At 33.6% G+C, this 16323-nt stretch overlaps 1 protein-coding gene across 6 annotated transcripts in view; it reads left to right on the top strand.

Moving 5' to 3' along the window:
• Nucleotides 1-16323, top strand: part of LOC119642551 (sodium/calcium exchanger 1) — a 92663-nt gene that overhangs the window by 41774 nt on the left and 34566 nt on the right. The gene's annotated exons all lie outside the window — the stretch shown is intronic.

Below are 16323 nucleotides of genomic sequence, written 5' to 3'. Positions count from 1 at the left end.
TACGCGAGGATGGTTAGGCGTTTCATTCACACCCCTTGCAACCGTACGCATGTCGCACGGAGTGTACTGAGAACAAGAACAGTAAATTGAAAATGACCAAATTTGTTTAGCATGCATACACGAGGATGGTAACAATTTGCGCAAATCTTGGAAGCGCATGAAACCACGAAAATAACGATATTAGTGTTACACGTTATACAAGCAGAAAAGTTATTGAGATTTCAGTTGGACAGCGGGCCAACAAATAAACTTTATTTGTGTACATTATTGTATCCCACATCAGTAATAGTACAAGGGAATATTAAGTTTGTGCGAGTGCGATATACCCATCTTTTATTATGTTGATCGCTTCAAAAATCTTGTCTGTCCCCCGGTTCGTGTGTCTTATTTTGTTTTGCTCAACCTATAGGTCGCAATTTTATGGGATATTTTTATGTAATTTGGTATACGAATACGCTTTGACGCAATAACGAGCACTATTGGTACGGAGCGTAGCACTTTTTCGGTCGCTCCCCATATAAACAACTGTATTAAACAAAGTGGGAGTAGGCTATTTCGTGGTAGTCCCCGTCCCACTACGATATTTTCACTTGCTTTATTTCATATATAGTTCTCTTCGCTCCGCTCCTTTTATACTTAAAGCAACGCACATTTTAAGCAGCTTTTCTCAGCGGAAATATGTTTATTGTACTATTCTCCGATTTATTTGTTAGCTATACCAACGTGTCTTGTCTTAAAGGGAGAAGTTTCATATGTAAACCTTAATTCCATTTTCAAAATCCTTATGACTTGTAAGCATTAATTGATTTTTCTTCTCCTGTTAAATGTCAACCACGCCAGATATATAGTTTGCTTATATATACATATTGTATAAATATAATATGTTATTATTAACTGCCGTCAATTACTTAGATTAGGCGTATGCATATTTTTTTTTTAAACTATAATTGCATGGAGACGCTTCTATTCCTGTAAATATTTGCATATGTACAATTACTTCGATCACAAAATATCAGAAATTTTGTTTACTGGCTAACGTATGTTATCCTAATTGATGTTTGTATATAATATCGACGCTTAGCAAAAATTTCTTTATATTGATTTTCAAGGATTTTGATCTTACGTACACACCACGGTGTTTTGGGAAAAATTTCAAATGTTGAAAGGTAGCAACCTCATTTGGGATGTTGAAGTGCTCGCTGTAACAACCATTATCCAAAAAATAGGCCGACATGGTCCCAATTTGCTGCACGTAATTTTATGATTATGAAGTAATTCTCTTCATAAAATATTAAAATGTAGAACATTTTTCCGCATAAAGGGTTACTTTTGATAGGATCATTGTATGGGACAAAAATTCGGGCCATTCGATGCAAATTTTTAAGTCACTTTTATAATTTTCATATATTTGTACATGTATAACGTATATTTATATATATTTATATAAAAAATATTCATTAGTGGTATAAAACTTATAACTATTTTAATAGTACCCGTAAAATGATTCTAGAATTTCTGACTTTAAATCGCGTTGCGAAAGATGGTGAACGGAAGACGAAAACCAATTGAAGTTTGAACCGACAAAGCAAGAAGAAACGAATAGCTTTCTTAACTGTTGTGAACTTGAACGCGATGAATGAACCCTTACTTCAAAACCGGCATAACTTAGTGCTGTTTCCAAGCGTTTAGTTGAAGATACTTAAAACGAAAATAACGCAACATTTCACAATCTTTTTTTGAGTGTATTCTGCAAAGCGTTTAAATAAATTATTAATAGGTCAGTAGCAAACTCGAGGAAACACAACCGTCTGATGAGCACGCACAGCATATTTAAAGTTAATTAATATTTAAAATTATTGCTGTGCATGGCGATTATCTTATAGGACAGGATTTGCTTGAAAATTTACACGAAATTCGCATTTTATCATGGACCCGGTCTTTTTCATCAGATTCTCCTTTTATTACTTTGAAAAATTTAATTGATTTAATAAAGGAAAATTCTAAACAATTTAACAAACCTTACTTTTTTAAGCAAATAATTCTAATTGTAAAAGCAATTAACACAAATGCACACATATACATATCGTACACAGATTCATAGTTAGATATGAAAATATTCAAATGCAAGTATTTTTATCATCTATATAATCTTTGATTTTTTACATCCTACTAAATATTTTATTAAGGCGAGGTATAAATATTTAATGATTTCGGTTAGGTGTTTACTTCAATTTCTTCATGGATTGAGTTTAGAATTACAAGCAAAAAATAACATAAAACAGATAGATATGAAACAGATCCCAGACAGCAAATATAAACATTTGGTCGTTCTATCTGTGAAAGTGATGTTGATGGAAATTTTCATTCCTTTTATTTACATTTGCATGCAGTCTTTTTTCCCATTTTGTGAGGTTTTCTGTTTCTCTCTTTGTTCGTGCAAGAGTAAAAACTCGTATAAATTGTGTAAATCACTATAAAATGTATTTTAATATTGTCTGGAAAATATTAAGCTTCAAATTTAGGACCAATGAAAAAACAATATTCTGAACTCATTCATCTACAATTATGTTTCGGGATATTTGGCCATCTCTTTGCCCAAAAAATGTTAAAACACGATTTTCATATACCTCTTCTCAAACATAGTCGTACGTTTGTTAAAGGCATTATCCATGCATCGACCCAAATAACATAATATTGTGGCATTATTTATTCATAGATATTAGCGATTATCAATATCTATGAATATATTACTAACGGTGAAAGAAACCTCAAACAGAGAGTGCTGAGTCTGTAAAGGCACTTACTGATTGGGCACGCATCCACTAGTCTGCCGCCATTCCTTATCTCTTTCCACAGTTCTTTCGGAGATGCGTCCACTGAGGAGTTGGCTATGTCAGAATAATAAATTTTATAAGATTCGACAAGTGAGTACATTTTTGACAGCGATAGAAAGTAAACAACTCTGGCTTTCTATTTCTTTCTTTCTTTCTTTGCAATTAGATACAACTTTCTGCGAGGTAGCAGAAAGCAACAGAAGAAACTAAATTGAGTCTCAAGAAACGTTGCGCGGGGCATAGCCATTAGATAAAATTGTTGGATACTGATGGGCAGAATTTAAACCTGATCGTGTAAGCGCAAGCAATGAAAGAGCATTCGAGTCGGCCAATTACAGTTACTCTGATTGAAAAAATCGGTTGTAAGATACTGAACTCATATTTAATTATGCATTAACTACCTACGGGGGTAGGACTGTGCTTAATATTAGTTTGGGGAAAAAGAAATCCATTATTTTTATATGAACTTCAGGACTTTATTTAACATGCTTCGGATAATTGGTGTGGCACCCAAACATCGAGCTTCTTTTTGAATCCAGCTTTGTGTAAATGGTTTAAAACTGTTTTATGGTCGATTTTTAGCTCCTGGGTTCCTCGGCGGACTGCTAACATGTCGGTCAACTTCGATCATTTCTCCGATTTTATCGACATTTTCGACGACCGGCCTACCTGTGCGAGGTGCATCAAAAATTCCTGAACGGAATCTACGAAACCAAAATTGCACATAATTGGCTGTTACAGTATCGGAACCATAAACACCATTCACAATTTTAGCCGCCCGGCTTGCATTTTCGCCTTTGTCAAAGAAAAACTGTAAAATGTACCGAATTTTCTCTTTGTTCACTTCCATTTTTAACACGCTGTAACTCACAAGTGAAGGCACCAAACAAAAAACAGCAAAAGAATTTTTTTTACTGCGAAATGTACAGTATGTAAATGTACAGTATCGGAAATTGTTTGATCGATACTTTACGAGAAATCTATCAGTGCAGCCATCTACCGAAAAAATAATGGATTTCTTTTTCCCCAAACTAATATTTTGCCCAAAAGATTGCATGCGAAAATGTTTTTTTGCGAAATAGATTGACGCATTTATTTGCAATCGGTTCAAAATTCTTTCGGAGACTAGCTCAATGAAAAATTTGAAAATGCTTAAGACCAACTAATCTTAATTTCTTCGCTGATGTGTGTATGTGAAGCATAGAATTCCGTGAAAAGTCGAAAAATTATATTTTACCGTGTGGAAGTGCCCTAAAGGGGAAAACAAATCACTACCAGCGCTTTTTTGGGATGCACATGGCATAATCTTCTCGAAGCACGTTGAAAGGAATAGAATGATCTCGGAACCAGAATAATAACTGAACTTTTTCAAATTGGTTGAAAAATGATATTAAAAAGAAGCGGTCGTTTTTGTTAGCATTAATCTACCGGATCGCCGATCAAACATTGCACGGGTGAGGTCGCATAATGCGAGCCATGAATTACTTCCGCAACCATTGCGTTCTCCAAAATTAGTCTCGAGCGTTGAATGAAGAATTAGCGCAGGGAAGAGTTTGTCCCCTAATACTCATTAACCCAATTTGAAAATAATAAATAAGTTGCGTTCTTCTTATTAAACTCATAGCGAGAGAATATAATTAAAATACACTCAAATGCATTACAAACGGCACGTTCTTAACGTTTTTTTTTTTTAAAGTCATGTCTATAGACGTAACGCGATTGCTTTAATATTTAGGCCCATTACACGATAACAATATTTCGATTGATTGTAATCACGTATTGAAAATTTTATTAAAACATTCAAACTCAATTGCAGTATAATATTGAATTGAATATTAACCAGTAGAGCAAAACGAGCAAAAAGGACAAAAGAAACATAAAATTTGCATATCAATGATGGTGATGGCAATTTATTTACTGATATACACACACAGAAGCATATACCTCTGAATTACCGAATAACATGACAAACGAATGTCAAATATTTGAAAGTAAATCGAAATGGACAATAAAACGGACATTTGGAAAAAAATGAGTATAAACCCTGCGAAGCGAAAGATGGAATCAACTAACATTTGAAAAAGGCGGAGGGTTTCACCTAAACGCTAAATAAAGTGAAATGTAGAGCATGTATGCATATGTTAGTGCAAGCAGCAATAATGACCCCTTTCATTATATATTTAAAAATGCTAGGATAAAGGAATGTGTCATCACACACTAAAGCAGTATATAGCTTAACAATCAACGGCCAGCCAAATGTCATATGAAATTCCAATGCTTGTTTTAATGTCATTTCAAAAATACACGCAGGAATGAATTTAAGGTAAAGAATAAGAGTCACTATTACAGTTTAGCTTACCAGTTTGTATGAGCTCCTTTTCCCTGTGCTGCGCTCCACTCGAAAATTCCAGACTTGAATATGGAACCCATTTACTCGGACAAGCAGAAGATTGTAGAAAATTTCAATCAGCGTTGTAAGAACAAATCTCAGTTTAGTTAATAGTTCACTTATGGCTACCCTAGGTGCTTAACTTCCTATGACCTTGCTGTCCTTTAATTATTCGTGTCGCTATTGTAATGTCGTTTGGCTGTCTTTTATCTTAAAATGTTTATTTCCGCCCTGCTCTTGCAATCATGCGCTCTTGTATATTCTAATTGTCTTATACTTTCTGTGCTTGTGTAGCTAAGCGTGCACTTAGCATATCTACTACAAAGTAACTAATTTAGGAGAACGCAAAGTCTATCTTTTGACTGTGTTCCACTCTATTCCAGATTTACATGCAGCATTCGCGGCTGGTTAAATGCAATTTGGAAATATGAAACGTTTAAAACCCGGTGCTTTCGTGACATGTTCGCTTTAGGTGTGCTACTGGCATCCGAGAAGAAGCAAAACTATCTCTCCTCATACTTAGCGTCTTCGTCGGCGTTGCCAGTTAGCTCCAATAAATTCGAAATCAACTGGTGGGTGCCGGGTGTCGGATATGTTATTTCACTTCTTTTGCCAAATTTTTTTATAATTGGTCTTTAGTATGTGTAAATGTTTCTATGCACACATATACGGGCCTATGTACTTTTTTTGTAAAATGACTAATTGCTCATGAGATGTCCGCCTACACGTGTAACTGTAGGCGCTGACGATCAGAAAGGAGTGTCAAAAGAAAAAGAGATAAGGAGTGGGGCAACTGCGTATGCAATTTTAAAACCAAGTGTGAAGACAAAACGATACTGTGGCCTTGGTTTTCACATATATATTCACTTTTATAGTGTTTGTATATACATGTGCACATTAATCTTTACCTTTTACCTTTTTATAGTACTTTTGCTTACTTTATATAGGAGTACATCAATTCTCGCATTTCATTTGGAATACAGGGAAACATGCATCAAACGTCCCCTAAGCTAAGCTTCATATGTTGCTTTCAAAGTGTTCGTCAGAATTTTCCAGTGTTGACCCCTTTACTTTTTAGGTTATTACCAGTTGTGAAAAATTGAGCCAAAAAAGTTACAACTTTTTTCATAAATTAGCAGAAAACGACTCTTACAAAATGAGAACAATGAATAAAGAGTTAGAAATGTAAATAAAAACAGAGAAAAGAAGCATCAATAACATTTCAAGTTACAAGTACATCGTTAGGAAGAATAAAATATAAAAGTAGAACCCTTTAGGGCATTGGTAATAATGTTTACGTTAAAGTAAAAAGGATTGCGCAGGTCGTGGTCTCGGCCAGTAATAAAAATTATTTTAGGAATTTTTAGTTAAAATTAAAATATTGTAAGAGATACCTTAACAAATACTGAATTATAGGAATGAAAAATTTTAAAAATACTGTTGAGTTGAGATGATGAAATGCCCGTAGACGCAAGATGACGTATGGATTTATTTAACGTACAAATGAATGCTGTGATGTAGTGAACTGTAACAGCAGAACCATATTGGGCCCAAATAATTGTATCTGCCAACAGCAATGACAATAAATAAGGGTGCTCAAAACCAAACACAAGAATCATATTTAGCTGCGCGGCTGAACCTTCTTTACCCATCATCTCTATCTGAAATCAAAATACACAAATTTTCACTATTATAGTTTAGTTTTTTGTTATTGTTGCTTTTAAAAACCGAGATGGTCTTCATTCAGAATTTGATTCTAGTCCATACTATGTACATACCTCATAGAATAGCTAAAGCTGTTCTGAGCGTTGGACGCACGTTTTGGGAAAATGGTGAAATCTTTACTGGCGGGTATTAAAAGTTATGGGTTTCCATTATTAAAAACATGGAAGAACATCAAGCACATTGGAGAAGCTCCAAGAGGTTAAGCAATAAATTGTAAGCAAATGTAGCCCTCCGTTGTTAAATACATAAAAACATAAATACCGCACTTGAGTGTAGCAAAGTGTAAAATGCCAATACTTTGATAAACGTGTTCAGTGATGAAAATCAAAAGCCCAAGAACATATATGTTCACATTTTTATTGAAAATGCATTACAAGCTCTTTACTTGTTCTCCTATGCTGTTATAGTTTGTTTTGCTTGACTTAACTGCATTATTATGCAAATTGCAATAATTTTCTTGTAACATAACCCTTCTTACAAATTTTCATTTTTATCTTGTTCTTCGGGCAGAAATAAATAAATAGCAAAAACTAGAGCTGTAAACATACGCTTTAAGACTACTTTTGAATACCTGCCATCTGCAGAGACCAAGTTTTTTGCCAATTTTAATTTTTTTAACATATTTTCTTTTTTTATGAATAATATTAGAGCAAAAAACGCGTCAAATTTATTGAGAATAGCCGATCTTTAAGGCGAAAATTTTTCGATAAATGAGTAGAGAACATTTAAGAGCAGAAACGCCCCCTTTGATTCTTAAATAGATTCCGTTACAAGCGCAATTCTGTAATGAAATTTTCGGATGCCATTAACAATGTAGAGCATCATGTGAGTAAGTTTGTAGAGAGTAAGTTTCTCAAAAAATGTGCACTTTCTTTTTGTCTGAGCGTGACAAAGCGTGGAAGGATAAATTCAGAAATTCGTCTTCTAGCCTTTGTGCAAATTGTGAAATATTTAAATCCTTCCCACCTAAATGATTATTTCTTTTAAATGCAACATAAATTCCAAAGTATAGCATGTAAAACTTACCTACCAAGAAGCCAGCATAATAGTAGTATGTTGGAAGGCGAACAAATTCCTTGCACTTTTAACTGCTAATTGAATTTCAAGCAGCTTGGACACTGACGCTTCTAATATCTTTTACTTACTCAAGGGTGTAATTAAATATTTCTTGTTCTTATGCTTTGGAAAATGTGATCATCTTTTTCTAAGCCTACAAGCCCATGATACGTGAGACATGATAATACATTGCACTGTGTTAGTAGTAATAGCTTTTTGTCAGTTACGAACTCTCTGGTGCCCTGCGTTGTGTTATCAGAATAATGCTAACGACATAACATATTTAATAAACTTTAACGTCTGGTGGTGAATGAAATAAGCAAATTTATCATATGCATATGTTCCGTTATTTAATGTGCTCTTAAAAATGTTATGTGTAAACAAAAATACAAAAGAGGAGAAGGAAAAAATAAGAAAAACGAAAAGAAGAAGCATAAAGTAGATCAAATGTACAATTTCCCTTTACGCGAATAACGGTCGTGTTTGTTTTTTTATTTTTTGCTTTTATTTTTTGGCAAGTTTCGAAAGCTACACCAAATGGATTTCTATTGCGCATATCGTAGAAATTCGATCCATTAGATAAAATATAGTTAAACACTTGAGGTGGAGCCCGTTCAATGAAAATAACACGTTGTTGTATGTATGTGTAAGCAGTTTTTAGAAAATTGATTACGATACACTCTAAAGCAAATTTGAAGAGTAAATAAATGCATTTTCGTCAATCACAGCTTAGGGTGTGCTGCCTAACCCCTTGTCTTTGTTGTAGTACGAGAGAAATCAAAATAATTTATATATAATTTAAATAAACTTATCACTGGATTCATTCTATCTTGATAGTTTAAACAGGAGAACATTTATAACTATTATGAATGGATTTTCTTGTTCTTATGTGGGTCTACTTTTTTGTTATTGATTTTCTATTTTTTCTCCTCCTTTTTTTGTTTAATGGATGTTCACTGTCCTTTAGGTATGAATCGGTCCGAAATTTGAAAGAGCATTCACCACGTAACATATAAAATGTATCCTTGCGTTCCTATGCGCGGGTACTGGTATAACTTCAAACGATGTGATTTTAATAAACGATGAAATTGATATATGATTTGAAAAGCAAAAATTAAGCATTCGTTCGCCAATTGAAAATGCTTCAAAATATAGGAAGAAATAAAAATTTCGATTATAAAGTATATTCCATGTAGATACAATTCGTAACGTATTATTTGGGTTTAAAATGGGCTTAAAATATATTCTCATTACTTTTTTTTATATCTTGGTAACTTTGCTCTGGGTTTAAGCTAAAGGCCTTACTTTGTTTATTTAAGACTGATTTCTTTTGATTATTCATAATTGGTTTCGAGAGGAAAAAGAATTTGTTTTAAAAGTCGTTTGCCGAACAGACGAGTTTTGCTTGGGCTTATGTCATGCATGTTTAAACAGTCAAAAAATTGTGTACGATTCATCCACGAACTGTCGAAAATGACAAAAATATCAGCGAAATCAAGCAGCCCGTACTTGTATAAGCACCAGCTGAAGAGGTGAGGATCCTATTCTTAACGTCCTGACTACTATTGGCCACGAAAGACATTGCGACACGATGGGTTTCGATTGAGTTTTCTCTAAAACATGTAATCAAAAAAGCTAAAATGCTTTGCTCTGACTTTCTATTGCTTTTAAAGCTAAAATTACTACAAGAGGAAAAGCTTTTTGAGTGACTTGATCATAAATCCGTTAAAAGTTAAACGTTCACGAATACTACTCCCCTTTTCGTTCCTGCTCTACCTATAATCCCTCCTTTGGGTTACCGTATAGCCACGTAGCCACGTAGATAGGAGTTTGCGTTTAAAGGTGTTCAAATCTCAATTCGATTTAACCATTCTTAACTGTAGCTATAGTGAGTGCTCAATCGGTGAAGGCATAATAGTTACTCATTGGACATGCACCCATTAAACTGCACCCGTTTCCTATCACTTTCCTTGCTTCTTAATGACCACCGTCCTATTAGATGTATGGGGCCGACCAATTCATCGTTTAAAGAGATCCTTCCAGTTCGCTACCGTAAGGACATCAACTTAGGGGCTTAAATAATAAACAAATTGAAAAGCTTTAGAAAAGAGAACTCCTGTCGAAGAGGTCGAAGGTTGTAACCCAACGACCCTTTAAGAAATATCTGAACAACGTATAAAAGCAGCAACGTGGTTCATTTTAAAAGCGGTGGACTGCAGTTTTTATAAAATATTTTCTTATTATTTTTTCTTAACAATTCCGTATTCATTTCACATATCTACGGTAAGTTTGGAAATGACGGAAACGGACATAATCAGGTAATGGTCAAATGAGCCTGTACTTTCTTTTTACTTTAGAAAAAAGGGCGCTTAATTTAAGAGAATCATCAACAATATTATATTCGAGAGAGTTACACATCTTCCCATTTCTCTGACGTAATATGGATTACGTATCCAAAAAAAGAAAGCCGTCGCAAAAGTTATCTTGGGTAGGGTCGCAAAATAGGAAACACATTTAGAAAACACTAAGTCATCGATTCGATAGTTAATATATCTGTGTCAATAAGATTGCGTAATGTTTGATGAACAAAAGGGGAAGGGTAGCGCGCTGCTTTCTGGAGGTGAATTGCGATGTGGGCGCGAATTGATTCATGATCTACTATATAACGGTCGGTTTTGGTTTCATTTTCACCGAATATTGTTGCGTCCTTAGCAATCGTTTCGCATGATTAAAACTAATCATCATACTCAGGTTATCCTTAGAAAAGGAGGGTGTAGTCGATATTCAATTTTCTGTTGTATGCTAATCGTCCACCTTATTGGCTCATGGCTACGTGCTCTTTAGATATTGTAATATATGCGTTGTTCATTATCAGCGTTCGAACTCAGCGGCTGGTTCTTCTAGATAAACAAAGAGAGGAAGGTTTGTTGCTTTCGCAGCTGTTTGCCAAAAACTTGTGTAACTACAAATTCAAAAAAAAAAAAAACTTATACTGATGATGGATTAAGCTTAAAGTTCGTATATTCACATGAAGAATTTACAATTCGACAATTATTGATAAGGAAAAAAGCGATTTATTTGAAAACTCGGTGCAATGACCTTTTTACACTGACTGAAATTATTGTATTCGGTGTAGATAAACCATTTTATTAACAGGTGCCAGAACGATGTCTTTTACTGTTAATAAAACTAATTCGTAAAAAATAGCAAAATTTCATCAAAAAAACTTTTTCTAAAGTACTGTGAAATCTGTCAGATTTAAGCAAGCAGCTCATTCCTTGTCATATACAAATCTTCGTATTATAACACATAGAGATCATCGCACACGCTTAGTATAACTTATGTTGTGTGTGCGGCGTCCTTCTTCATTCATATAAATAGTTTTTATGAAACTCTCCATAGAGAATAGTGAGTCAATGAAAAGTTTTGGTAATACTCAATACTAATGAGTTTTGATTTAATAAAATTGCATTTTAGTCGTTTAAACTAATGTGATTGCAATCTATTGAATCAATTTTAAGTAATTAACAGATTGTACACATGTTCAGACTTTACTCTCCCTATAAACCGATATTAATTACTTTTCCTTTTTTAAAACAAAATTGAAGAAAATCGTTCTGAGAAAGAATTATTTCAAAAGAAAACTAGGTTTAATATATAATTTTCTTTCTATTATTATATTTTAGAGCATTTTGCTCATTATCATTGTTCGTAATAGTATTAGCAGTTGTTTCCTTTTTTGCTCTCTTCCTTTTTTTCTTCCTCTTGTCCCCCTAAATTATGCAATTAAAAATGTTGTCATTAAAAGCCACACATTCGTATGAGTATTTATTGCATTTGCATTAAGGCATTTTAAACATTAATTAAAATTACTCATACGCACATGCATTTGTATGCTTATTCGTGAAGTAAGAAAATCCAAAGCCAATGTCATACACTTATTAATATGTAAAGTTTTGAAACAGTGGTGTATGCACAAGTAAGATAGTCCCACGGACAGAGATCGATATGTTACGTATTGGCTTGGATTTAACCACTTGCATATGCATACATACACTATAAAGTCATATACAACAGAGTAATAAAATTAGGCAAACAAATCCCACATATCTAAATTTAAAGAAAAAGACTATGATCACCGAAAATATATGCACGCGTGCACTTGGCATAAGGTCAGCAGCACAACTCTGCTCGCTTTTACCGAAAAGTAATTTATGTAAATTAAAAATTAAATTTTGGTTTACCCTCAAAACACAATTTTCTCGTTTCTTTTTCTTTCTGTTTTGTCTATTATGTCTATTTAAAGCAAACGCAAATTCAAAATTAAAAAGAAATTACTTTCAACTTAATCATAAATTTTAATGTCTTATCTGACACGTTCGTATTGGGAAATTTCTTTTAAAAATTTCGTTAAGGCGTAGCTTTAGATGGTTTACTATTCGATTTTCCGTTAACAATGAAGTTATCGACAGAAAGTGCACTAATACTTAATAGATTCCTTTTCTAAAATAGTTATACCCTGCACTACTTGTATTATAGAGTATATTAGAACGGGTTTAAAAAAAAAACACCTTTTGATAAACCGGTCTATTCAGAATCATTTTTTTAATCGATTTAAATTGGTCTGTCCGTCTGCCCATCTATTGGAAGGACGCTTGTCCACAATTTTCTAGCTCAAAGATAATCTTATTTGAAAACGAATAGGATCGGACGACTCCCCGTATAATTACTTATTTTTAAAAAATCTCTTCACAAAAAAATTTTGAATCCTCATCAATCAATTTCTCTATTAAAATTAATGAATAATAACCGATGTGAAGTTAGCCCACTGCAGTTAGCTATCTTCATACTTCGGTTCGCATCTCTGCTAAGGTAATTGATAATTGAACGCTACAAAATGATTAGGAAAACTAAACAAAGAAATTTAAGAAATTAAAAAAATATTTTTTTCTAGTATTTACCATATAGTGCATGTATATTGTTGCTGAAAACTTACAATACAAAAAGTGTGTATAAAAAACCTTAAAGAATTTTTCCTAGTGCAGCTTTTTGATATGTCTTAAAGCACGTTAAAATCTATCGGAAAAACCTAATTTTATTACCGTGGTGCGGGCCGATCGCCTCGAAATTCGCCAAAAACCGGCCGTCTCCACATTCAGAAAACCCTAAAGGCAAAATGTTGCAATAATGTTGCGAATGAATGTTGTTAATGAAATGTTCGATCTTTTATACATAACGTTTTTGCCCTTATTCTACATGTATGTTTAATTCATTGAGTTGAATGGAATTGGTTTTTCAAAAACTATATCATTTATCGAAGAAGATTTTGGCGGAGAAACTCTTAATTTAGTGGCGGAATGTTTAACATCAATTGAAATAAAACATTTATCAGAATGTTTTTCCTTTAACTTCTCTAATATTTTATGGAAATTTTTGCGATAAAACTTTATTAAACTTATATGGTTTTTTACACTAAGTTTTTTCTTTAAATTCCTACACAACGAATTTAGTAAGCTATTTTTCTTCACTTGTAGAGAATTTTTACTTAATTTAATGTCCCTGTTATTAACTTCCAGCATAAGAACTTTAAAAAAGTCATCAAAATTTATGGATTTCGTTTTTTAACCTTCTTCCAGCAGCTTGAATACCAACGAAAATTAGAATTATAGTTCTACACAAAAGGTTCAACAAATTTGCATCAATAGCCATATTTGTTTTACAAGGTTATCTATCAATAAAATGCAAAAAGTACTTACTTAATTTCAATTTTTGAAAAACTAGCAAGAAATGTTGCCCAAATCGAGCAAGTGCCAAATTTGATGTAGTATCATCAACCAACTAAAAACTCTGGTAACAATTTCGGAGTTTCACTAGTAAGGATATTCGTTCCAATGTAAGACGAAGATATCTGTTCGTTTGCGGCGCAATTAAATATTAAACCATTTTAATTGTTTTTTTTACTTTTGATTATATTCGATTGAGTGTTACAAGCGAAATGAATTTTATGTAAATAAATTAATATAATTTCTAAATTTTACAATCCCTCATCTTTTATGAATTTATGAAACAAATTGAAATAAATCTTGTAATTGTAATCTCCAAACCCATGTTTAAAAATCGTTATGTGCTTCCTCTACTTGTTAATTAATTGATTTACTCATTGTAATTAATTGCTTTAGGTACCATTTTGTCTTTAAATAAAATGAGTTAAAGGGCGTAATCTTGAGTTTTTACCGATACAAATAATGAGAGAGAGAAAGCAAGTAGCCAAGTGGCTGCTAATCAACAAGCGCACACAAACATTTCTGCGATAGCACATATTCCACTTGCCTATAGATTGTTTTGAATACAATTGTACGCAATTCATACAATTTCTTAAGCAAGCCCATGAACAAACGCACTACTTTTGCAAACATCTGCCCGTAATGAGTAATCTTAAACATACAAGTTGAATAAGGACAAAGACATTATGTATAAAGGATTGAACATTTCATTAGCAACATTCACTCGCAACATTATTGAAACATTTTGCCTTTAGGGTCTTGTGAATATGGAGGGTCGGTTTTTGACATATCAAAAATATGTAGTCGGACAATGTCTTTGAAAATGGTTATAACACAATTTTGACATCGCATTCTTTTAATATTTCTACTGCGATTTTGCACGACATTTAGTAGCAATAACTTAGGTTTTTTGGTTTTGTGTTCATAACTAGAGGCTTAGTTTGTTTTATGTATGAAAGTTTGCTAATATTATTTAATTTTAATATTTATTTTACATGTGCGTTGTTTATTTCGCAATAAATGGTAATGTAGTAAAGACTTTTGGAATGAAGACGCGAAGCGCAAAAAATGTGGGTTATCTAGGTGGACATCAGTGAATAACAATACTTCCGGATTCTAAATTGATGTAAAAACTTTAGATCGAATGGAACCTCACCCTACGCAACCGTCTCTACGAAGGCGAACCTAGTAAATGACATAAGATAGTCTAATTTTAAATGAAGCGCCTTTAATCCTGACTAAATCAGGGCATTAGCGCTGATCCGTCTTAAAGTGAACAAAAGCTGTCTCGGTCGGATGGACCCTATATACGCAGCCTCTTAAGCGAGCAAACCCATCCAACGCGTAAAGGTAAATGATTAACTTTTCCATAATTACTAACTGGATGTGTTGCAGATACTAATTGGCAAAGGCCATGGCCTGAGCAAAGATTAATTTCCTTTTCACGAAACTGTGCGAAAATTCTTTTTCGAACTTCACCCTGCAACCTTTCTTTCATAGAACTGGTATCCCCGGTAGTGCTAGTAGCAGTAGTGCTCATCAGCAAAGTAAAAATAGACTCTTGTGACATGCTTTAGATCCGCTGGAAATTTTTACCGGAGGGCTGAGTGATACATAAGTCATTTCATATGCGTCTCTTATATGCTAAATGAACTCCTTAGAAATACTTATAATCGCAGAAACTTGCGTCAGCGACCTTTTAAAGATCATTTGCCTCTGGTAAAGCAGAATTCTCTCAAATCCTCTCAAAAAATTACAACGACCTTACTATAAATCTTTTACAGCTTGTACATTCCAGAGACACCTGTAAGTTCGCCAATGACTTATAAACGTAGACCAAAGTCGACCATGTCTTTCGCTTAAAGAGGTTTCCTGCTTTGGCAAAACCAACGAACAGTATGGGACGGATTAAGAACCTTAAAATAACCAAATCTATTTTTATATAATTGCGTCTTTTCTACTACCCACATCTATGTTTTCTCATTGAAGTTTATGAAGCTAATACACCTTCATGTGCGTGCCTGGGTGTCTGCGTGCACCCCTATAAAAAATCCACACATAATATTACATTGCAATAGCGATAAACTTTCTTTCGACCAAAATTAATTTCTAATATATCTGCAGAAGAAATCTTGGCCTTAATAATATACTGACCCACTTAAAGAAAACTTGGCGCACGATTGTGTGTTCAGATGAAGGTGTTTGATGATTCACTAGGAAATACTTGTTTTTGCTCTTCTTGGTTGTAAAAGAAAATATGAAAAGAGCTTAAACTGGGCTATGTTTGATGAGCCTCAATTATGTCTACGTGATAGTTGGTGCTGGTGGTCATTTGCTCTTTAAAAGTATTAAGTCTGCCATACACTGCACGTAAAAGCAAATAAATAGTTATTCGCTTTTCATTTTTTTCTGTGGTAGGCAGATATGTGGTAATTTTACCTCAACCTTATTCCGTTAAAAATTAAAATAAAAAGAATGAAATGAACGCCCAGCGCTTTAATCGCGTGCAATTTATATAAGCGTGTATGTGTATGTG

Source organism: Glossina fuscipes, unplaced genomic scaffold (genome assembly GCF_014805625.2).
Source record: "Glossina fuscipes isolate IAEA_lab_2018 unplaced genomic scaffold, Yale_Gfus_2 226, whole genome shotgun sequence".
Classification (NCBI taxonomy): Eukaryota; Metazoa; Arthropoda; class Insecta; order Diptera; family Glossinidae; genus Glossina; species Glossina fuscipes.
This window is presented reverse-complemented; position numbering and strand designations above follow the sequence as displayed.